Source organism: Peromyscus californicus, unplaced genomic scaffold (assembly GCF_007827085.1).
Source record: "Peromyscus californicus insignis strain IS unplaced genomic scaffold, ASM782708v3 Scaffold_2__1_contigs__length_46816999, whole genome shotgun sequence".
Lineage (NCBI taxonomy): Eukaryota > Metazoa > Chordata > Mammalia > Rodentia > Cricetidae > Peromyscus > Peromyscus californicus.
Genome location: NW_026294540.1, coordinates 15,315,646 through 15,341,092, shown reverse-complemented (window position 1 = coordinate 15,341,092; position 25,447 = coordinate 15,315,646).

Genomic DNA, 25,447 nt, shown 5'->3' with positions numbered 1-25,447 from the left:
GAAAGTCTGTACATTAAGAGAGAGAGAGAGAGAGAGAGAACTGTAGCTGGGCAGCGGTGGCACACGCCTTTAATCCCAGCACTTGGGAGTCAGAGGCAGGTGGATCTCTGTGAGTTCGAGGCCAGCCTGGTCTACAGAGTGAGTTCCAGGACAGGCACCAAAACTACACAGAGAAACCGAGAGAGAGAGAGAGACAGAGAGAGAGAGAGAGAGAGAGACAGAGAGAGAGAGAGAGAGAGAGAGAGAGAGAGAGAGAGAGAGAGACAGAGACAGAGAGAGAGAGAGAGAGAGAGAGAGAGAGAGAGAGAGAGAGAGAGAGAGAGAGAGAGAGCTGTGATGGTTAGCTTTCATTGTCACTGTAAGAAGACTCAGTGCCATTCCCTCGGTTTGGGTCTTGGACTGTGTAAGAGTACAGAAAGCTAGCTGTATGCACACACGTCTCTCTGCTCTGGGCTGTGGGTGTGACTAGTTGTTTTACATTCCTGGTGCCTTGATGTCCTGTCTTCATCCTAGAAAGACTGGGGCAACAGTAGATGCTCACTCCATGGAGTCTCAGCCCAGCACTGAAGACCTAGAGTTCCTTGGAGGGTCACTGCTACCAAGTCTACCTTAAAATGCCCGGGAAGTTGGAGTCTGAGGTCAGCCGACAACAGCCGCAGCCATAAACGGATGTCCCGGAGAGGGGCTTGGACGTGGGCACACTGCCTTCCTCTGACTCCTTCCTTCCCTGGGCACCAGCCTCTTGAAAGGCCCTGAGGGAGTCTTCCCATGCCAGTCTCCTCTGGAGATGCCCCCTCCCCTAACACTGGGTCACCAGTCTTATCCATCTATGAATCCAGTCAAGGTGACAAACCCAGTCGGCCCCTTCGCTAAGACTGACCTCAGAGAGGTCAAGACGGAGCCGTGGCCTCTGACCCTGAGGAGATAAAGCCATGAACCGCCCGCCTGTGAGTGTGGTCAAGCAGATGTTTGATTCTTGGCCAGCACACAATAGGACCCTCCCACAATCCACATCGAAGGTTGAGTCCCCACAGCGCCTTTCAGTTTTCCGTATTTTCGATCCTAGTTTCCCTTCGGGCCTCTATCTTCACGTCCTGCTGGCCTCTCTGGGCTCCCCAAGCTCCTTCGAGCTGTGGTCTGGTTCTCCTCCCCACCCCCACCCCCATTTTCTCGCCTCCGTCCATCCGTCCGAAGCCTCCACGACTAATTCTTTGTCTCATTTTCAGATCATATTTCCTTGAGGTTTACCGTGAACACAAGACAGCTTTCTGCAATTTACCTCCATTTCCTGCGGTAAATCTTTTCTCAACAATGTGTTTCTCCTCAGGGGGGACGGAGCCTCTCCCTCCTCACGGCAGGATGTGGCCTACCACGTTAGAGAGTTCATGTTCAGGGCTCATCCTGTGACAAAGAGATGTCTTGCTTGGGCTTAGAGGGTGGGGGATGCCGCTTGGGTCACCTCCTGGCCAACCTGGTTGCTATTAGACCCCCATTTCAGATGTCCAAGCAGAGGCCTTGGCCGTGAACACGCCGCCCGGCGCCAAGTCCCCAGCTTCTGGCAGCCATTTTCTTGGAGGGCTGCGCTGGCTCCGGAGACTTCTTCCACTTCTGCTGCCTGACAATCCGAAGGGAAATTTATTCACAGATAATTTGAAACAGCCTCGAGCCCTCCCGATGCCAGAGAGCTCGAATGAAAATCTACAGACCCCAGAGGGCAGCGGCCCACAGCTATTCCTGTCTTGGCTCTTCCTCTCTTCCAACTTGGCATCCCAGAGAACCCCCAGTCCCATTCAATGATGGCAAACGGGGCCAGGGACATTGCTGCGTGGGGACAGAGAGGGACGGGCGAGGTAGGACTTGTCAGTGGTACCCTCTGCACAATGGGAAGGCTGGGCTAGATGACTATGTATTTATTTGTGCGTGTGCACACACACACACACACACACACACACACACACACACACACACACACACCCCCGGTGCACTTCGGGAGAGGTCAGAGAACCGCCTGCAGGGGTCAGTTCTCCCTTCCACCATGTGAATCCAAGGGATTGAGCTCAGGTCACTCGACTCGGAGGAAAGCGCCTGTACCCATCCGATTGTTTATTCACGGCCAGGCCCTCGGGCATACCAGGCCAGCACCCTGCCACGGAGCTACACCTCAGCCCCAGCCCTCTCCAACCTTCTGCGAGCACGGGTTAGTCCTGAATCCTTCCACCTGCCTACCTGCCTGGTGGCCCTCGGTGCTATTCCCTGTGGGGGATGGCAGGCAGGACCCAGTCCCTGAAGCAGAGGATTCTGGTTTGTTTTGCTGATGAGCAGGAGGGCAGAGAGAAATAAATCAGGGACCTTTGGTTTTTCTCCACATGGATCTCCAGCTGGTTCCTACTCCGGGACCCAGTCTCCACTGGCTGCTGGGTCGTACCTCAAACAGAAACCCCCAAACTGTCCTCTCTATCAAGGCCAGGCACAGTCCGGATGAAGTGTATGCCATTTACAGATTTCAAGGACAGTACTCCCACATCCACGGCAGCCTGGTGGCAGCTGCTGGCTCCCCTTTTCCTCCCCACTTCCTGATCTCCTGGGAACTCAGCTAGAGCCCCCATCAGCCCACCCCAAGACCTTACTTTCCTATCTCTCCCCGATCAGCCCACCCCAAGACCTTACTTTCCTATCTCTCCCCATCAGCCCACCCCAAGACCTTACTTTCCTATCCCTCCCCGCCTGTTCCCCATGCTGGGGATGGGAAGGAGGGGGATGGGACACTCACTGATCAGCTTCTCCCTTCCAGGGTCAGCCCTCCAGCCCGGGATACCCTGGCATGCGCATATCTCTGCAAAGCAGTGGTTCTCAACCTTCCTAATGCTGCGACCCTTGAAAACAGTTCCTCATGTTGTGGTGACCCCCAACCAAAAAGTTATTTTTGTTGCTATTTCATAACTGTAATTTTGCTACTGTCATGAATCATAATATAAATATCTGATATGCAGGATACCTGATACACGACCCCCAAAGTGGTCGCGACCTACAGGTTGAGAACCCTTGTAGTAAAGGGAGGGCCCTGTGGGTGTTAAGCACAGGCTGCCTAGTGGAGGAGCTCAGGCTGGTGGACCCAGCAAGGGCGCGCCTCTGCTCTGCTCCCCAGCATGCTTCAACATTGCGTGGATGCTGACCGTGATGGCTGCTAACTAAACACCACATGCTTCATTTCCCCCAGGAAAACCACATGCCTGTAGAGAATGCGGACACAAGCATGTCCAGAGGTTTGGGAAGTCAGTCCCCTCGCCTCCCCCCTCAAAATGGGCTGTTACACTGGCTTTTCCAAAGGTCGTTCATGTCATTTCTGTGGTGTTAATTTATTCACATGCATGTGTGTGTGTGTGTGTGTGTGTGTGTGTGTGTGTGTGTGTGTATGTGTGTGTGTGTGTGTGTGTGTGTGTGTGTGTGTGTGTGTGTGAGTGCGTGTGCATGTGGAGAGCAGAGGTCAACGTTCAGGTACGTTCAAGTGTCTTCCTCACTCACTCTCCATTGTTGTTTTTGAGGCAGGGTCTCTCACTGAAGCCTGAGAGTAGCCGGCTAGCAAGTTCCCGGGCCTCCTGTATCCACCTCCTCAGTTGCGATTACAGGAATGTGCCACGGCACCCCACTTTGTACTAGAATGCTGGGGATCCCAACTCAGGTCCCCATGCTCGTACACCAAATACTTTGCTGCAAGCCCTCTGCTACCTTATTTTCTTTCACAGACTTAGTGGAGTGACAGCTTTGTTATTACTTTGCCTATGAGAAGGGGAAACTGAGGCCCGGAGAGATAAATGGCATTTGGGACAGAAAACTTTTTCCTGCTGCTCTAGTTCGTCTCCGAAGTGACTCCACTGAGCAAGGGAAGGAAAGATGCTGGCTGGTGTCCCAGGCCAGCTCCTCCGTCCTACCAGCTTGGAAAAGCACATTCTCATTTCCTGCAAATCAGAAGCAGCAAATCAGAGAGGTTACATGTGGGTCAAGGTCATACCGCTACTAAACAATGGGGCTCGAAGGGGACCCAGGGATGCTTCATGTGTAAGCTGGAGTGTTCTTTCTGAGTTGCCTCTACTCCCCAAGGCTGATGGATTTTGGAGAAAGGGGATGAAAGAGAGTAGAGAAGTATATGGGTCATATAAACCCACTTCCTGGGCTGCAGGACACAGCTGAGGTGAGCAGACATTCTCTGCCTGATTTCCCATGGTGGCTTTTAAATTCATGCATAAATCCCTGCTGGGTGTGTGTGTGTGTGTGTGTGTGTGTGTGTGAGAGAGAGAGAGAGACAGACAGACAGACAGACTGAGACAGAGAGAGAAAGAGGGGGGAGGGAGGGAGGGAGAGAGAGAGAGAGAGAGAGAGGAAGAGCTGCATTTTAGCTCGTTTTTTTTTTTGGGGGGGGCGGACAGGGTGGAGCATATTTGGCAGTGGGGTTAGAAACCAGGATTTTGTATGTGCCAGGCAAGCACTATACAGCCGAGCTACACACCAGCCCTCTTTTAAAAAACATTACACTTGAGCTGGGCGGTGGTGGTGCACGCCTTTAATCCCAGCACTCGGGAGGCAGAGCCAGGCGGATCTCTATAAGTTCGAGGCCAGCCTGGGCTACAGAGTGAGTTCCAGAAAAAGGTGCAAAGCTACACAGAGAAACCCTGTCTCAAAAAACCAAAAAAAAAAAAAAAAAAATTACACTTATTTGGGGATGGGTATGCACCTACCATGGCACACGGGGGGCGCAGAGGACAAGTTTCAGGGGTCAGTTCTCGCCGTCCACCATGTGGGGTCTTGGGGAGAGAACTCTGATCACTCGACTTGGTGGCCAGTGCTCGTAACCCTCTGAGTCATCTGGATGGATGGCTCACCCTAGCCCTGCTTTTGACTCATTCTTTGCAACCTTAGACGGCCAGCACCGCAAGATTAAAAGGTTGTCTTGCTTGCAGCTGGGCCTGGTCCCTGAGACAGTCATCTCAGCCACTCAAGAGCCCCGAAGCAGACCGGTCACGAGTTCAAAGACTGCCTGGGCTACGGAGTGAGCCCAAGGCCAGACCAAGCAGTTTAACGAGGCCCTGACTCAAACTAAAAAGTCACAGAAAAGAGCTGGGGGTGTGGCTCTGTGGTAGAGCGCTCGCTGAGCACGTGTGAGGGAGGCCCTGGCTCCCATCCCCAGCAGGACCAAAAACAGAAAGAAAAACAAGATCAGTTTGATACCATCACACACATCAGACTGAGCCACAGGGTGCAGCCACACACCCAGCTTGCTCGACTGGGTCACTTCATGGCACAAAGTCAACCACGCATAGACAACTTGTCCCTAAAAGGCCATGGCCAGCTTCCATCACACACCAGATGACACAGCAAAGCCCTACCGTGGAGTCAGAAGTCCCCAAACTCACATACGGATTGCCAGGGTAGCCTGTGGCCCTGCTTCACGCTTGGAAACCCATCATTTCCCCTACAGCAACAGTTCCCATCCATTTTATGTGAATTCTTAGGAGAAAGCATTCCTTCTCCCCCCACCCTCCCACCCCCCCACCCCTCAGTTTTTCCGCCAGTGTGGTGTGAGGCTTCAGGCCAGGAAAGAGCAAAAACTAAAAGTATCACTCGACTTTGGAATGCAAGGGAAATTAATTAAATCCAAATTTGCCCCAGAATGCTGGAAGTTGAACGCCACTCAAGACAGACTTGCGATCCGGGTTGGATTTCAAAGCCGGTTTCCGAGAGACCCCTGGGAGCTGTTTGCGGCCCGTGGCAGAGATGGAGTTGCATGGTGTAAGCCCGCAGGGCAGGTGGGAGACCTGTCTTGAGACCTGTCAGCAACCCTGGGACGGCCTGGCAGGAAATAAGAACCGGGGAGAGTTGCTGGGCAACACAGACCTGATGCTCTTTGGACCAGGGCCTGGATTTGCCAGCTGAGTGGGTAGTGGCTCCGTTCATTTGCAGAGTGCCAAGCAGAGAAGACGGTGCCGGCTTGCTGTGGCAGAGAAGGCATCTGATGGGCAGGAGGGAGGGGACCATCCCTCACGCAGGCAAGGGACCACAAGGGGCTTCTTTCACTAACTTATAAAGAGTGTCCCCTGGGAGCACCTAGTGTCATAAAAAACCACCACAACAGCACCCATCTATGCCCCCGCTGTTGCTAGGAGGCAGCTACAGTGAGGATCCCAGCTACAGGTGAGGAAGGCCTGGGTCGACCTGGCCGTCTTGTGTATTATTAAAGGACTAGCCTTAACAATATACTTCCCAGGGGCTCAGAAGAGAAACTACCAACAGCGAGAACTATTTTCGGGAAATGAATCTAAGTACACCGAGCTCTTTGTCCGTCTGCTTTATTCCTCGGGGATAAAATCCTGTCCACACAGCTTCAGTTCTGCTCTCATGTCTAGCTCCTTCCTTGCCTGATTTCTCTCTACATTTATCTGCTGTCCCCTCTAAGTTCTATCTTAATTCTCTTGTCTTAATTCTGCCTCATCTAGGTCCTTCTCATCTCGTTCTTACCCAGCTAGTACTTCCTCGTCTTCCATCTCATCCACACGTTCTCTCTGGTCAAAAATCTTCCTTATCCCTCTCAGTTCTCCGTCCTCAAGTTCTCCACATCTATCTTCCTCTCCGTCTCCTTATGCCTTTAAGTCCTCTCAAGTCTCTGAGGTATTTAGTTATAAACCCAAGCAATAGCGATCGATCCTCTACCAGACCAAGGTCACCAGGCTTGAATTCTTATGAGATCATAAAGGCAAGTAAGAATTTTCCTCAGGCAGTGACCATCAGGCTTTCTCTTACAACCTGAAAACGGAGTGGTAAAGGTCAAATGATCTGTTAGTATATCAAGAAGGGAATCTATGTGCTCAATCTATATTCCTAGAAGTGGTTAGGTAAGATATTAGGAGTCTATTAGTAAGGCTGTAAATTGCACAAGAAATAAAGCTATCCTCCTGACCTAGGAGACAGGTGCTGTTTTGTTTGGCCTTGGATGCTTAAGTCTGTTCTTAGAGAGTACAGAGGTATCTCTGATAAGATACTTTCATCCCTCGAGGGATGGTCCTGGCCGGATGCTGCCAATGACAATAATTACAGGGAGGCTTGAACTGGGGTTCTGGCTGTGCATAGCTGTCAGCGCAGAAGGTTATCTGATTATTCCATTAGTAGAGGGGAATTCATGGTCCCCAATGAATGATGGAAAAGCTACAATAGCACATGAGAAACTCATAGCAGGAAACAGCTGATAATCAAAAGCCAAATATCACCAGGGCTCCTTAAGCCTCGGCTTGACCTCTGGAAATGCCCTTGGCTTCTTCCAGGTATAGCTTGTCATAATCAGCCGAAATCCTACTTTATATATTTTTGCAGCTTGCAGCATGGCTCCACCATCCCACACAGGGCTTAAGGTAGCTGATCATCAGTTATCCACTAGCATGGACGAAAGGAGTGGATATACACCCCACAGGAGCGGCTGCATGGCTTCCAACACTAGCTGGGCTCGGATGACACTTCAGTCCCACCGGCCATTTATGCCAGCTGGTGATATCAGGGCGGGGTCTCGGGGGTATGCGATGGGAGAGAACCACACTGCGCTTTGCTTTCTGAGTTTTTGTTCACCCTTTGATCAGCTGGTGTCACTGGGAGCCAGGTGAGACATTGTGGGGATATTGATGCAGGACACACAGCGGATGGGACAAAGCCATTCACTCTGCAAGAGTGCGTCTTTGAAGCCAGAGTGAACCAACCAGGCAGATGGGCATCAATATCATCTAGCGGCTGTAATGTGACGCCACATGGCGTGACGGTGTCCTCGCGTGTTGGGAGGGTTCACTTCAGCTGCCCACTTGATGTAACCTAGAGATCTGGGAAGAGAGTCTCAGTGGGGGATTGTCTAGCTCAGGTTGGCCAGCGAGTATGTCTATGTAGGATTGTCTTGATTATGTTAATTGATGTGGGAAGACCCAGCGCCCTCTGGGTGGCACCATTCCCTAGGCTGGGGGAATCCTGAACTGTGGAGAAAGTGAGCTGAGCAAAAGCCAGCCAGCCAGCATCTTTCCTTGCTCTTGTGGCAGAGATGTCACCCGCTGTTTGATGTTTTTTACCTTGACTTCCCCACATGATGCAACCCGGAACTGTGAGCTGAAATTAACCCTTTCTCCTCTAAGTTGCTTGATGTTAATCACAGCAGAAAAAAATAAATTAGAACACGTGGTGTCTTGGTGCTTGCCCCGCTGACACATAGTCTAGCAACTAAATGTGATGGAATGTATCCTTCCCCAGGAAATTACCTTTCCTGTGTCTTTTTGAATAACATGAATGCTAACTGACATTTCTGGGCTTTGTTGGTTGGTTTTTGAGTCAGGGTCTCTAGCCCAAGGCTAACCTCAAACTAATCTCAATAATGACCCTGAACTTCTGATCTTCCTGCTTCTACCTCTGGAATGCTGGGGTGGCAGGCATACATTACCACACCCAGGCTCTGAGGTGTTAGATATAGAACACAAGCTTCATACTTGCTACATCCCTAGCCCCTAAATAACATTCAAAGCCTCTAAATTCTCCCCTTCCCAGAGCTGGCCTGACAGGGGTAGAACCTTCTTCATTCGAGGGACATGAAGAGGCTGGGTTAGGCACCTGGAGAACCTGACCTTTGGACCTGAGTGTGCTCAGCTCCTCTGGGGGTGAAAATGTACCCACGAAGCCACAGAACTGAGTATATTTGGGAAGTACAGGTCCCACGGAGCAGGCCTTGGTTGTATCCAGCCCTTCCTCCTGCCCTTCCCAAGGATGCTGTTGGTGGCTGTTTTTATTTTTTTGTTTTGTTTTTCAAGACAGGGTTTCTCCGTGTAGTTTTGGTGGCTGTCCTGGATCTCGCTCTGTAGACCAGGCTGGCCTCGAACTCACAGAGATCCACCTGGCTCTGCCTCCCGAGTGCTGGGATTAAAGGCATGTGCCACCGTCACCCAGCTGGTGAGTGTTTATTTTTGATGGAGACAGGGTCAAGCTGTGTTGTTCAGGCTGGCCTCCTGGGCTCCAGGGATCCTCTGGCTTCAACCTCCCGGTAGCTAGGACCATAGGGCACACATCCTCATACTCCAGAAATCTTGTATTTGTGTTGTGTGCGTGCATGTGTGTGTGTTCTCAAGCATGTGTGGGCACATGTATATGCACACATGTGGAAGCCAGAAGACAATTTCAGGTGTCATCTGCTGTCCATATCCTTTCAGACAATGTCTGTCATTGGCCCGGGAGTTCCAAAGAGCCTCCTGTTACCACCTTCCAAGCTGGGAATAAACGGGTGGATGGATGCTGGGGACCGAACACAGGTCCTGATAGTTACAGCCTTCCAGCACACAAATTTTTAATATTCATTCTTCAGATGCCTGATCACAGCCTGGGGAAGCTAAGAAGGGCCTTGCCCGAGGCTCCTTAGCTTGGATGTGGCAGAGGTGAGGATTTCACAAAGTCTGCCCGTTAATAACTATGAATGGTGTTTGAGCTGCACACACGGCATGGGTCTCTTAGAGTCTTACTAGCACATGGGGAACACACACCATTCGAGAGGCTGTTGATCAGTCTTCTTAGTACCCAGGGGCTGGAGAGTTGGCTCAGGAACTAAGAACACATACTGCTCTATTCTCATCTCTCAGAGCACCTGCACTTATGTGCACAACCTCCCCTCCCAGCCGTGGGTGCTGGGATGCGAACTTGGGTCCTCTGGAGGAGCAAGAAGTGCTCTTAACCACTGAGCATCCCCTGACCCTTGTCAGATGTTTTGTCATAGCAACAGGAAAAGTAAACAACAACAACAAAAAATGACGAGGTATTGACACGTCACCTCCGTACATCCTGCCAGACACTTCTGAGGTACTGAGCATCTCAGCTTGTCTGTTGTGGCAAAAGCGAACACATCCCGGCTGGGGTGTGGGGCATCACTGCCCACCAAGTTCCTCCTGGGGACTTGCCTTGATCCAACAGCAAAAGGGTTAAATCTGCCATAGCAAAAGCTTCTGGGTCTCAGCTCCCTGCCATTCTGTGGTGTTGGCCTTCCCTGCCTTAGCAGGCGATACTCTACATGTGCCGGAGTAGGTGGCATGGGGAATGGGTGGAGCTTCTTATAGTCTTATGCTTAGGAGTTCTCCGTGGGCAGAGCCGCCAGCCAGCTGGCCAGGGTCCTTTTGCCCGATGGTGGGCAGGTGATGAGGCATTCCTTACGGGCTGGTCTTTGGCAGCTTTGCATTCCTCTAGTTCAGCAGCAGCAGCAGCAGCAGCAGCAGCAGCAGCAGCAGCAGCAGCAGCTACCCCCTAGTGCATGCCTCTGGTTAAAAGACCCCCTGCTCTAACAGCCTTGTGGGTTCTCAGCAGTCAGGGTTAAACATTCTGACGGGCACCAGCTTCTGGGTGGGCCTGGGTATGGGGATCCTCAGCCCTTGACATCAGCCACGTTTAGCTCCTGCCTGTAGGGATGTGTCTGAGATTCTTGTCCCTAGAGACTCAATAGCTCTCGTGAACTCTTTGACTGACCAGGGGCCTGTAGTTGTCTCTCTGGATCTTGACAGACTTCTTATCCCTCCACAGCATCAGCCTCTTCCTGTCCTTGCTTGTCCCCTCCTCTGCCCTGGTCTCTTAGCTGGGTCCTGTTGTGAGGATGCTGTGACACTTGTCACCCTTCACTGCTGCCCACACCCTGCAGCTCCTCTGCTCTGCAGCTGTCTCTGCAGCCACCTGCCTCACCCGCTTTGTAGCTCAGCCTGTGGACTGCTCAGCTCCACCTCCGCTGCCCGCCGGGGCCACCGCCAGCTCTGTCTCATGCTGCCGCCCTTCCAGGCTGGCGTTCCCTGGTTCCTCCTCTGGCCCTTGGACCATGTGGGCCTCCTGAGCCTCCCCACTCACGCAGCTCTGTATCTGTCATCAGCACCAAAGCAACCAGCTACTGAACCTTCTGCAGCTCAGCATGCCGGCTGCTCCAAGTGACATCCACTGCCACCATGCTGCGCTGTCTATGCTGCCATTGCTTCTCAGGCTGTGGGCTCGGTGAGGCAGACAGCAGTTTCCATGACGTCCCATGCAAATGAAGGTTCGTGTTTGCACCTATCACAGCAGTTTCCATGACGTCCCATGCACATGAAGGTTCCTGTTTGCACCTATCACAGCTTGCCTCTCAAACCCCAGTCACTGCAGTTCCTCCACTAGGCCACCAGGGTAAATGCTTCCCTCCAGTCTAGGTGGAGAGTCATGGAGAGTTCAAGGAGGCTTGATGGTAAAGAGCCCAGTGCAAATTGACTGGGGCCCCCGGCTGCAGGAGCTGGTGTAAGCAGCTATGATCACTGTGTCCCCAGGGCATCACAGAGTTCAGGATGGCTGATGCTGGCACAAGGGTAGTCAGGGTGGGCTGTGTGATTGACAGTTCTTTGGCTGAAGGCAGCCAGGGCAGAGCATCCACAGCTGCCCAGCCCCCACTGTGTCTCTGCTTATCTCCAGGAGAATGGGCCTCCGCAAGAGTGCTCACAGCAGGAACAGAAGTCAGCAACGGTAACAGTGATTTCCACAGATTGTGATGATACTTTAACAGCGCTGAACACCCGCCAGCACCCCAGGGACAGGGGACCCCTTATCTGCCCCAACAGGTGGCTGGCTGGGGGCTCTAGGTAAGGGACGAGAATCTGGTTGCCTGGGCTGGCTTTCCGTAGTACCGCAAACCCGCAGTGGCCTCCATGTTCTTCTGACCTTTGACCTAAAGACAGAGTGTAGGAGGATGGAGAGGAGAGCCTGGAACCACTATTGAGGAAGGTGCTTTGAAGACGTCAGACCAAAGACATGACAGTGAGCACTCCTGCCAGAGTCTGGAGGTTCTAATGGGGGGGAGGGGAGAGAGAGGGAGAGGGAGAGGACAGCCATCATCCTCACCACAAGTCAGACCCCAAATCCATGACGCCTGGCTCAATACAGACCAAACACCTTTCTCCCAAATGCTGCTGAGACTTCCTGAGTGCCGAGTCAATGTGCTGGGAGTCAGACACACTCACACACACATGCACATGTACATGCACACTTATGAACACACATGCACACGTGCACACATATGAACACATATATAATACACACTGGGCACACATATGAACACTTGTGCACACATACACCCAGACAGACAGACAGACAGAGGAAGGAACTCTTTTCATATTGACAATTAAAGTCAAACATGGAAAACGATAGGAAAACAAGGGCTCTTTGAACGGTAAATGCATTGAAAGAAAGTGCCAGCGACGGAGTGAGCCAAAACACGGAGAACTGAGAAGTGGGAACAGAAGCGGGGGTCGATGTCAGCCGTGGCCATGACCTCGGGTGGCCTGGAGGTCGACTCTCCCCCTTCTCTCTGCCAGCCTCAAATGCCCCTCTGGCTGGCTGCTGTCTTAATATTGTTCTTGAGCCTGAACCAGACTCCTGACTTTTCCGAAGTGGAAACGAAGGTGTGGTCCGGTTCCTGTCCCCTCGGCTGACCTTGGGCGTGCTAGCCACGGCGAGGAGCTTCGGAAGTCCGTCCACAGCTTTACAGATTTCAAGACAAGTCAACCCTGTCTCCTTCCTCGACACTGCGGTCACTGGGCCATGAGGAACTTGTTTCTGTAGATGTCCTGTTGTCCTTCTGCAGAAGCAACCTGTCAGCCCCTGCTGTCCCCAGGGACATCAGTACATCCATCAGTTTCCTGTAGTACAGTAACTGAGGGCCCCAGTCCACATCCTGACTGGAGCATCCCTGGAGCTTGCTGGCAAGCTAGTCTTGGCAAATCGGCAAGCCCCAGATACGGAGGGACCTGTCTCCAAAACTAAGCTGGAGACTGACTGAGGAAGACAGTTGACATCTGCCTCTGGCATCTGCATACACACTCATTCACACATTGCTTCTCTGGAAAATTCTCCCTTTAAACATAAACCAAAACAACAACAACAACAACAATCCTTCCATGAACTGACCTGCGACACACATCACATTACTCAGAAGGCTGGGCAGGACAGACTAGGAATTCTGGAAAGTTCCATCCACCTCTGGCAGGCAGCTCGGCCTTACTCGTGTGTTTGAAAAATCACTAAGACACCAAAGGGACTTCGTGGGTTTGCAAAGAAACTAACAGTTCTAGACAACAGGCAGCCAGTGATGCTCCAAGGGGCTGGGGAGCTTGGAATTTAGGAGTCCTGTCTGCAGTGGGAATGTGGGGGGGCTGGGTGCCTGCACAGCATGCACCCTCCTTAGGGACAACCGCGTTTATCTGCCACGCTCTGAGGAAGTGGGAACAAGGGTGACCCTCACAGCCCTTCCATTTGGCTTCCCTTCGTGCATTAGAACACATGTCTGCCCATCTCCTACAGCCCAGGACTTGCCATGGTAGGCTGCTCCTGCTCAAAGGCCAGCAGGAGCTCGGAGCTGCCCCCGGGCTTCACCGGAAGCACTGAGAAAGGCAAGGACTCTGGTTGGCATCTTTGATGAGGAAGGAAGGGAAGGGCTGGGTTGAAGAGCTCGCAGCTGCTGACCACGTGACATGGGGAGGTACCTGCTGCGTCATCTGTGCTCAGGAGGGATGACTGACATACCTACTCAGAGACACACTTGTTCCGGGTGCTGGACCACCCCCCCCCCCCCCCCCCCCGCCCCGTTCCCTGCACTCGTTACTCCAGTGAGATGGGCCAAGGCCTCCCGCCAACCTCAGCACCAAAGCTGGCGGGGGACAGAGAACGGGATCCCTGTCCCACTCTGTAGAGCGGCTGGTGTCACACACTGCAGGGCAGGACTGGTGTCACAGTCTCCCTGTGACCTGTGATTTGCTCCTGCTGGGGGCACCGCTGCCCTCCCCTTATTCTGATCAGGAGTCTCCACGCACCTGCGGCTGGGGAAGCAGGCAGGCCCTGCTGATGGGTTGTGCAACACTCAAGTGTGACCAGAAAAATTGTGGGAAGAGTATTTGAGCCAGAAGATGTGTCCTTAAGAAGGGGAGACGGCCGGGCGGTGGTGGCGCACGCCTTTAATCCCAGTACTCAGGAGGCAGAGCCAGGTGGATCTCTGTGTGTTCGAGGCCAGCCCTGGCTACCAAGTGAGTTCCAGGAAAGGCGCAAAACTACACAGAGAAACCCTGTCTTGAAAATCCTCCCCTCAAAAAAAAAAAGAAGGGGAGATGATGGAGCTGGAGCGATGGCTCAGTGGTGAAGGTGTGTGCTGTTCTTGGGGGAACCAGGTTCAGTTCCCAGCACTCACAACTGCCTGCCACTCAAGCTCCACAGGATCTGACACCCTCTTCTGGCCTCTGAGGGCACCCCCCCCATACACACACAAATAAAAATAAAATAAATCTTGAAGAAGAAGAGGAGGAGGAAAAGGAGGAGGGGGGATGAGGGTGATGTAGCCAAGGTAGTACATGGCCATTCTCATGGTTTGAATGAAAATGTCCCTTATAGGCTCATATATTCGAATGTCTGGTCTCTGGGTGGTGGACTATTTAGGAAGGATTAGGAAGTGTGGCCTTGTTGGAGTCACTGGAGTTGGGCTTTGAGGTTTCAAAATCCTATGCCAAGCCTACCCAGTCTCTCTCTCTCTCTCTCTCTCTCTCTCTCTCTCTCTCTCTCTCTCTCTCTCTCTCTTTCTCTCTCCCTCCCTCCCTCCCTCCCTCCCTCCCTCTCCCTCTCTTCCTGCAGCTCAGGATATAAGCTCTCAGCTACTGCTCCAGAACCATCTCTGCTTACCTGCTGCCATGCCCTGCTCCATGATGGAAAAGGACTCACCCTCTGAAACTGTAAGCAAGTCCCCGATTAACCGCTTTCTTTCATAAGTAACTTTGGTCATGGTGTCTCCACACAGCAACAGAACAGTAACCAAGACAGCCACACGAAGTGCCCGGGCCTAGTTAGAGATGCAGGGAGTGGACAGCCACATGAAGCAGGGGCCCCCCAGCTAGGCTCTGGGGACAAAGGCTCTGGGTCTCTAACATCACTTTCCTGCTCCCCAGCTGTGTGGTGCTGGGAACAAGATTTACCCTGTTTAGCAGCCTGTCCGAAAGGACTTGGCCCACCATGGCTGTGCACTGTATCCCCGAGGAAACACAAGACCTGCAACCTCGTCTGTATCGTGTAGATACTGGCTGGAGCCACAGCTCCATCAATTAACTTCATCGGGATAATTTTAATTGGTGCCTGTGTGTGTGCAGATGGAGATGCATGTTCCCAAGTGTGGAAGCTAGAAGTCAGTCTCGGGTGCTGTTCCTCAAGCACTGCCCACCTTGTTTTGTTTTGTTTTTTGAGACAGGGTCTTCCCTTGGCCTGGAACTCAGCAGGTAGGTTAGAACAGCTGGCCATCCACCTGTTTCTACCTTCCCAGTGCTGAGATTGCAAATGTATGTCAGCACACCTGGCTCTTTATGTGGGTTCTGGGGATCCCAACTGAGCTAGCTCCCAAGGCCCTCATTATAACAGCCCCAAGTGCGACTACACAGCAGGTCTCCACAACCCCTCTTTAAATGGGACAATGTCAGTGTCCAGCCCCTAGAGTCAAATGAGGTCAGGCATGCAGTGACCCAGCTCAAGGCAGGCATTTACTTTTTTTTTTTAATTAATTAATTTATTTATTATGTATGCTGTGTTCTGTTTGCATGTATCCCTGCAGGCCAGAAGAGGGCGCCAGATCTCATTACAGATGGTTGTGAGCCACCATGTAGGTGCCAGGAATTGAACTCAGGACCTCTGGAAGAACAGCCAGTGCTCTTAACCTCTGAGCCATCTCTCCAGCCCGGCAGGCGTTGAGTAAACATAAATCACGGTAATGGCACCCTTATTGACACACAGTGCTCTCCCGCTCACACCTGCTTCCGCCCATGCCGAAGCTCCAATCCCATGATAGTGGGGATTTGTCCCATGGGCGCTAGGATGTATGGAAGGTAGCCACCTCCTAACTGCTGTGGCCTGTACATGTGTGAGGCAACATGGCCAAGGGGGCTTCCAGTCATGTATAGAACCGAGGCTGTGAATCAGCTGGGCTGTTACAGAGATCCAAGTCGGCACCCAGCTGTGTGGACTCTGGGGTGGAGTCTGAATCCTGCACCCACCTCATCTCACCATGTCATTAAAAGACCTCTGAGTTTTACCCGTACCACTCGACATGTCAGTCAGATACCATTCCACATGTCAATCAAATAGCACTTTTTCTTTTTGGAGACAGGGTCTCGTGTATCCTAGGCCGGCCTCCAACCCAATAGATAGCCGTGGATGATCTTGAACTTCAGTGTCCCTGCCTCCACCACCCCAATAATTGCAGGCATACACCGCCTGCTCAGTGTGTGCAGTGCTGGGGACCAAACCCAGGCCTTCCTGAATGCCAGGCAAGCACTCTCCTGACTGAGTCACATCCCCAGGCCATTATTTTTTCAAGGATTTTTTGTTTGTTTGTTTGTTTGTTTGAGACAGTTTCTATATAGCCCTGGCTGGTCCACCGTTTGCTATGCAGACCCAGTTGGCCTTGAACTTGCAGCAACCGGCCTGCCTCTGCTTCCCAAGGGCTGAGATTATGCCTGACTTCACCGTGGCTGTTAAAGACACACTGTGAGCTGTGTGCCTGCCATACAGTCTGGGGACACAAAGCTGCTGTTTGTTTGTTATTATTGACGGTTTTTTGAGACAGGGAATTGCTATGTGATCCAAGGCAGCTTCACAGCCACCATCCTCCTGCCTCAGCCTCCGAGTGCAGGGTTACAGGGGTACACCACCACACCTGGCTCTCCTGCTGATTTCTGTGCAGCCTCTTCTCAGGACAGGGTGATTTCAGTTTATCCAGCTTGGCCCAACGTCTCAGGGGCTCACACAGGAACCTTACCAGCGAACCAAAGGCAAAGTCTGGGCCCTTAGCCTGCAAAAAGCCTGCTTTCAAGGTGCGGTAGTGACACACACCTTTAATCCCAGCACTTGGGAGGCAGAGCCAGACGGATCTCTGTGAGTCTGGTCTACAGAGTGAGTTCCAGGACAGTTCCAAGCCAAAGCTATGCAGAGAAACCCTGTCTCAAAAAATGAACAAACAAAACATGCTTTCAGTCTTCAACAAATGAGGCTGGGCAAACGGGTATCTGCATGTAAAAGAATGAAATTCAATCCATACCTATTACTCTGCATAAAATCCAATTCCTAATAGATCAAGGACCTCAGCATAAGACCAGATACCCTAAATCTTATACAAGAGAAAGTGAGGCGTAGGCTTGAACTCACTGGCACAGGAAAGGACTTTCTGGACAGAACACTGGTATCACAGGCACTAAAGACCAACAATAAACAAATGGGACCTCACAATGCTGAAAAGCTACTGTACAGCAAAGGACATCATCATCTGGGGGAAAGAATGGGAAAGGAATTTTTTACCACCTACCCATCTGACAGAGGATTAATATCTAAAATATATAAAGAACTTAAAAAACGGGACTTCAAGAAAGCAAAGAACCCAATTAAAAAGGGGGTACAGAACTAAACAGAGAGCTCTCAAAATAGGAAACACCTAAGGAAATGTTCAACATCTCTAGTCATCAGGGGAGTGTAAATAAAAACTACTTCGAGACTTCATCCTACACCAGTAAGAATGGCCAGGATCAATCAAATAAATGACGGCACATGCTGGTGAGGGTGTGGGAAAAGGGAAACACTCACTCATTGGTGATGAGAGTGCAAACTGATACAGCCAGGATGGAGATCCGTGTGCTAGTTCCTCAGGCAGCTGGGAATCAGTTTACCTCAAGACCCAGCTGTACCACTCTCGGGCATACATCCAAAGGACTCCACATCCGACTACAAGGACATAAGTTCCTCTATGTTCATCTCTGCTCTATTCAGCACAGCCAGGAACCGGAAACAGCCTAGATGTCCATCACCTGGTGAACAGATAATGAAAACGTGGTGGTACATTTATACAATGGAGTATTAGTCAGCCGTTAAGAAAAATGAAATTATGAAAATTGTAGGTCAATGGGTTGAACTAGGGAAAAAAAATCATCCTGAGTGAGATAATCCAGACCCCAAATGGCAAATATTGTATGTTTTCTCTTATATGTGGATATTAGCTTTCAAGTTTTTGATATGTGGCTACTCCAATATGAATAACCACAGAGGTTAGGTACCTACAAAGGGACCAGGACATGGGGGAAGGAAAGGATCTCTCCAGGAAGGGGAAATAGAATACAGTGTTATGGAGAGATAAAGGGGAAATTCAAATAGGAGGATTACACAGGGTGGGGGGGATGGGAGAGAAGGGCAAAGGAGGAAATACAGGGAGAGACACCTGATACTAAAAGACATTTGAAAAAACACACAGGGTCGGGCGATGGTGGCACACGCCTTTAATCCCAGCACTTGGGAGGCAGAGGCAGGTGGATCTCTGTGAGTTCAAGGCCAGCCTGGTCTACAGAGCGAGATCCAGGACAGGGACCAAAAAAAAAAAAAAAAAAAAACTACACAAAGAAACCCTGTCTCAAAAAACCAAAAAAGAAAAAAACATATGGAAACCTATTATTGTAGAAGCTTCATAAACTATATACACATATTAAAGGAATCTAAATGGCGTCACCAAGCAATGGAACAGAAAATGCCCCAACTAGACGTTTATGCCAACAAATAAAACCTCCGGTGCCAGAAACGGGTCACATCTTATTGAGTTGTTGGCCAAAGAGGGCCCATGGAAAACCCCCAAACATCACAGCCTATTGCCAAGGTTATTGGTTGATGGCCACGATCTGATGTCAAGGTCCTGTTGCTGAAGACAGTACCTCGTCATTGAACAGGGGGACGTGGAGCTGGTGCCTAACTAGACGCTTCACCCTTACCGACTAGCATTCGTGATATGTAAGGTACTCTCAGGCTAGGGGAAAGGTAGTCATCAATATCACCCAGCTACAAGTCCTGTGACTGGCAACAGTGACCTGCCTGTAAGGTATACTCGTACAGTAGTGGCGCAAAGGTATGGGAACAACCAACTGCTCTTTATTTTTAAAGTTGGATTCAAGGCCCACTCCGTGAGATAGAACCCACATCTGACAGTGCTAACGTGGTCAAGATAAGTCACGGGCCTAGGGGGAAACTTACTGCTATTATCTGCTAGAGCAGTGGTTCTCAACTTTCCTAATGCTGCAGCCCTTTAATCCAGTTCCTCATGTTGTGATGACTCCCAACTATAAAATTGTTTCTGTTGTTACTTCGTAACTGTAATTTTGCTACTGTTATGAATCACAATGTAAATACCTTTAGGGTCTTAGGGGACCCCTGTAAAAGAGTTGTTTGACCCCCCCCCAAGGAGTCACAATCCACATGTTGAGAATCACTATGCTAAAGGATCATAGATAATGATTCCTAATGGCATATTCTTATACCCATAAGTCAGTGCCTTCCTCAACCCACATCAGAGAAGCTTCTTCTTACAGTTAATGTAAATCCCAGTAGATGGGAATTAACACAGAGACCACAACGGGACAATGTGTAGGGAGTGAGAGACTTTGGAGCACTCATTCCCAATTGGGATGTCTTCTTCATCAAACACTTCCCCCTGAAGGCTCAGGAAGCAATGCAGAAGAGCAGGGGGGAAAGACTGTAAGGACCAGAGGTGATGAATGATTTCAAGGAAACAGTGTCTTCCAGACACAGCAGAACTGATGCGCATGTGAAACTCCCAGAGACTGTGGCAGGATACACCAGACCTGCAGAGGTTCCGGCCAGACGGAGTCCCTAGCTCTGAGATGAGGAAGTGGACATGGGCTCCACCCTAACTAAGAAGTTACGTGCAATTGATACCCAAAGGGAAAAATCAACTTTCTCCAATGGAGTGCCACTGGGCGTATCAACCATCCTTCAGGGCAGGCCCTATGCCCGGGAGCAGTTGGCCAACACAAGATGAACTCCATGGTATTTTTGTGGATTTTTGGTCTCATTTCACTGTTTCAAGCATTGTTTGTCTTATTGGTCTTTTGTTTTGATATTCATTTTTGTGGGGATTTGTGTGTATGTGTGTTTCTTGGTTTTAGTTTGTTGTTTATTTTTTTGAAAGAGAAGAACGTAAAGTTAGGTGGGGAGGGAGGTAGTGAGGAACTGGGAGGAACTGGGGAGGGGGAAACATGATCAAGATATACTGTATGAAAAAAAATGTTTACAAGTAAAAAAAATAAAAGCCTGCTTTCAATAGCAGATTGAGCTACAAGGCCAAACTGTACATAGACCAGCAGCCCCTAAGAGTAAAACAAGCCAACACCAGCCATGTCTAAGATAGCAGCTCAAAGGGCAGAGATGGGGGGGGCATTACATAGGGGGATCCCCCAAACATCTCATCCTATAAAATGTCCCAGTGAGTCCCCAGAGTACACGCAGGCATCAATCCATCAGAGCAAAACCACAGGATTCACTCTCAGATGACTTGCAAAACATCACAAGCTAGGCTTGGCGGCACACATCTGCAATCCCCGAGCTTAGGATGTGGAGGCAGGAGGATCAGGAGGAGTTCAAGGTTATCTACGGCCAGACAGTGAGTTCAAGGCTAGCCTGTGCTACACGACAGCATGTCTCAAGACGACACAAATCAACCAACCAGTCAATCTCTGCCCTCTAATTTGGGAGGTCACCAGGCCGAGTGGTATGTCGCTACCTTCCCAGGAGCTTTGCAGACGCGTCTGCAGGCGGGGTCTGATCTGACAGCAGCTAGTCTGACTCCTCACTTTTGCCTCTAGCACTGACTCCAACCTAGCTGTAGCTGGCCTTGAAGAGGGATGAAGCGCCTCTAGCAGCCGTGACAGGCCAGGAGGTGACCTCACAGAACTTCCTGAAGACACACAGTTCCGGCACCAGCACCAGCTCCAAGCTGCATTTCAGATTCCGAGCCTCCAAACTCCAAGAGAAGAAATTTGAATTGTTTTAAGCCGCTATGTTTGAGGCTGTTGGTTGCAGGTGAAGCAGGAGGCAGACAGTTGCCGGCTGGTTCTGTGGAAGCCTGCTCAGCGCAGGCAGGCCATATGGCTAAGCTTTGGGTCTGCCTGGTCAACACCGTGGTTAATATCAAACCCATAAATCAAAAAGCCAGAAGGCCTCTGTTAAAACGCCACTTCTGCAAGAGGACCATCTGTGTTCCATTGTGAATTCTGAGTTTTCTGCTTGGTTCTTAATTTTTAAATGTTAGTTTTGTGTGTGCCCATGTGTGTACGTTCGCGGGGTGCACATTCCTGTGTGCGTAGGTGTTCGTGTGTGTACAAGTCAAAGGTTAACTTTTGGGGTTGTTTTCAGGAGCCATCCACATTGTCCTTTTGGGGACAAGATCTCTCGCTGATCTGGGGCTCAGTCATTGGCAAGGCTGGTTGGGCTGTGAGCCCCAAGGATCTGGCCATCTCTGCCTTCCCTGCTCTGGGATCATATGCATGCGCCATCACACCGGACTTTTTTCCCCCATGGATTGGAGGGATGGAATTCAAGTCTTTGTGCTTTCAAGGCAAGCTCTTTACAGATTCATCAGCACCCAGGTTTAAATGATGAAGTGTCAACAGTAGCCCCGGGTACGCTGCCTCAGAGGACTTTGGGGAGGTCATCCTCTAAATTCCAAAGACAGCCTCTCCAATTCTTCAGTGTCACAGCACCCAAGCACAAGCCTCTTGGGGTTACCACATTGCTGCTTCTTGTCCACGAGGAAGCATTAGCCTTGTGAAAACAGAGAGGCAACTCTATCCCATATTCTGTCACTCAAGGGGCTCTGGACCTCACGTGGTACTGTGGGAACAACCCTGCCACTTCCCAGTGTCGGGCTGGCAACAAGATGCATAGCGACCGTCTCTTCTCCACAAATCGGAAACCAGGAAAGGGCTGAGCACGGGTTCTCGCGTGGCCCACTGTGCTCTGACATCTGAACTGACATGGGGTGACACACAGCTTTGGCTGACCTGGCTTGAAGTGACTGTCCTATCACCGATGACAAAAACTAGTGTTGTTTTTTGCAGACACCCCACCTCGATTCTGTGAGCTGTTCTGTAACACGCAGTAGAGGCAACACAGTCTTTTTCAGAGCTGGACAAGGTTCTGAGTCCCGAGCCACACCTGTTGTTGGTCGCATATGGGTCCTGGGACCAGCACGTGTTTTTGTTCCAGGTTCACACAGCGCAACCATCTCTTTGTGGCCCTCAGAATATGAAATCGAAAAAATAACGACAACAAAAAACCCCACAGCTTTTCTTTTCCTCAAGAATATTTTTAGAGCTGGGTGTGGGGACACATGCCTGGTACCCCTGTATTCCAAAGGTAAGGCAAAAGGACCAGGAGTTCAAGGCCAGCTATCCTGTGAATTCAGGCAATAGACAGGACTATGAGAGACCTCAAAAGACAAGTAATACACAAAACCAAACAATATTTTAGTTGAAAAGGACAGAATTGACAAAAGGCACCTTGAGAGACCTGGGTTGACCTGTTTATTCCCATCCCTTTCTAAAGTGACATCTGACCTTTGTGCCCGGCCACCCTGTCACCAACTCCTGGAAACCTGGCCAGTCATAGGGCAGAGTATTCTCTAGTGACGTAATCTGAATCCAAGAGCCAGGCCAAATGACACTGGGAAATGTCCCTAGCCTGGAAACCCAGGGCAGACATTCCACTTGAACATCAGGAACTTGATGCTCCCGGTGGGTTCAGGTCTCTGACCCTCCGGGCCCAGTACCACTGTCGGCCACCACCATTATTAGCTCCAGAGACTTTGCTTAGTGGCCACCCCACTGCTGAAAACCAGAGACTGCCTCAGGCTCTTCCCAACTCCATCCACCTCTGCTCATCACCCCCCCCTTCCCCACCTACCCACAGTCCACCCCTGAGCCCTTCTAGAAAAGAGCCCAGCGTCCACTTGTGGGAGACTCCCAGGCCCGCCATAGGAAGTTGAGTTTATGATATTCTCGTGGGTAAAAACAATACTGCTCCTTTGGGACATTCTGTTGACGTGTTCCAACTAAAATATACTCTGTTTGTTTGCATCTATTTAGGGAAGCTACAGCGGACTTGGAATTCATCAGTCGGACTTGTTTTTGAGAAAAGAAAAGCTGTCAGGGCCAAGCAAGGAGCGGGTCTCTTCCGGTGCTCGCTGCAGGCTCAGCTGCTTTACCTTGGAGCTGTTCAGCTGCACAGCAGGAGCCAGGGTCCAGCTCCTGCCCACGGCATGGAGAGGAAGGAGTGTTACAGTGTATGGGATGGTCTCCCTGGGAGCCAGGTTAGTGTCTAGTTATATTGTGGGGAGGGAGAGGACAGACTGACTTCAAGGGAGCCCGAGGAGGCAGGAGGAGGAGGAGATCCGCGCTGGTGCTCAGTTAGCTGCTGCCGGATAGGGGTGTCTGACAAGCCTCACAAAGGAACTCGGAGCAGCGCAGGACCCTGAGGGACCCCAGCCTGAATGGACCGCTCTTCCCAAATTCGCATTCCAACTTGTAAAAGTACCAAGTCATAAAATAAACACCTATATGGAGACACAGGAACAATGGAAACAGATTTCATCATATATGCTCCAGAAAGACAGGGTGTGAGAGCTAAGTACCCTTCAGGGCCAAGCAAGGTGCCCGAAAAGGCAGAGGTGCTTGCTGCCAAGCCTGGTGACTGACGTTTAATCCCTGAACCCCACCAGGTGGAAGGAGAGACTCGTCTCCTGCAAACTGTTGTCTAACTTCTACATGAAAGTCCTGGCATGCACTCAAACACACAGACACGTGCGTGCGTGCGTGCGTGTGCATGCTCACACACACACACACACACACACACACACACGCACACACACGCAAACACACACACGCAAACATACACACGCAAACACACACATGCAAACACATATGCACACACATGCAAATGCACACATGCAACGCACACACGCAAACATACACACATGCAAACACACACACATGCAAACACACACATGCAAACACACACATGCAAACACATACACAAACACACACATGCAAACACACACACATGCAAACACATACATGCACACACACACAAACACACACATGCAAACACACATACACACACACACGCAAACACACACACATGCAAACACATACATGCACACACACATGCAAACACACACACACGCAAACACACACACATGCACGCACACACAAACACACATGCACACATACACACATGCAAACACACACACACACACACACACACACACACACGCTATAAATAAGATTAAAAATCTAAAGAGTATTTACCAGAACAGAGCAGAGAGAATGCCTCTGAGGGTTGGCTCCTGGGGAAGGGCTATGGCTTCTTTCCTGGTTATTGTCTCTCCTGGCCTCGCTCACTGCCATCATTCTTAACCTGGTGCCATTGCTAGTCTCCAGATTCCAGGCCTTTGAGCTCTGGATGGAGCTGTCTCAGGGACATCAGTATTACCATCAACATCAGCACCCACACTGAAGACCTCTTGGACCCCCCCAGTGATGCCACAGACCGGCCTGCAGCCTGCATTGCGTTGCCCTAGATGCCTCTGGAGCCTTCTCTACCTCACAGTCCTACAACCCAATGATGACTGGTAATGCCACTTGAGGTCCTGATGCCCCATCGGGTCTCAGGCTGCCCCAGGAGACAGTGTCCATTCCTTGTCAACGGTTTGACCCAGGTGACCTGACCGGGGTTGGAATGTGGAGACTGAAAGGTCACAGTCAAGCAGAAATCATCACACGCTAGCCTTCAAGAGCTGCTGAAGCCTGACCTGTGACGTGTGACATTGCACACAAACACAGCCTAGCTCCAATGACCCACAGGCCCTGTCCCAGATGCTAATCTTGTAAGACAACTGGTGCTGTGAAATTAACAGCATGCCAGTGATTGTAGGAAAGAACTGTCAGGAAGCTTCCAAAGGGCGGCACTCCAGCGGCGTGCTCTGAGTCTGTCTCTGCTGGCCCTTGCTGTGTCTTCTCTTCTCTTTTCTTTTTTTAATGATTTATTTTCATTTTGTGTGCACTGGTGTTTTGCCTGCATGAATGTCTGTGTGATGCTGTCAGATTCCCTGCAACTGGAGATACAGACAGTTGTGAGCTGCCGTGTGGGTGCTGGGAATCGAACCCGGGTCCTCTGGAAGAGCAGCCAGTGCTCTTAACAGCTTTTCATCTCTCCAGAGCCCCCAATGTGCATTTTCTTAATAAATTGTCTCTGTTCATGTCTGATGAGTATCTTTACCCTGTGCCTTCGGCTTATCGCTGTTCTTCCCAACACGACCATAAATCAATAAATTCCAAATAAATGAAGGAAGGAAACACAGAAGTGCCAGGCAAACACCACACCAGCAATGGATGCTAAAATCAGGAGTGGAAAGCTAAGTAGGCGGCGGGGGCTGCGGGGGGGGGCGGGGGGCGATATCACAAGGTCTCAAAACACCTCCCCCTAGGCAGTTATTCTCCCAAGGAGAGGACGTGAATATGACAAAGGAGGAAGTGTAGTC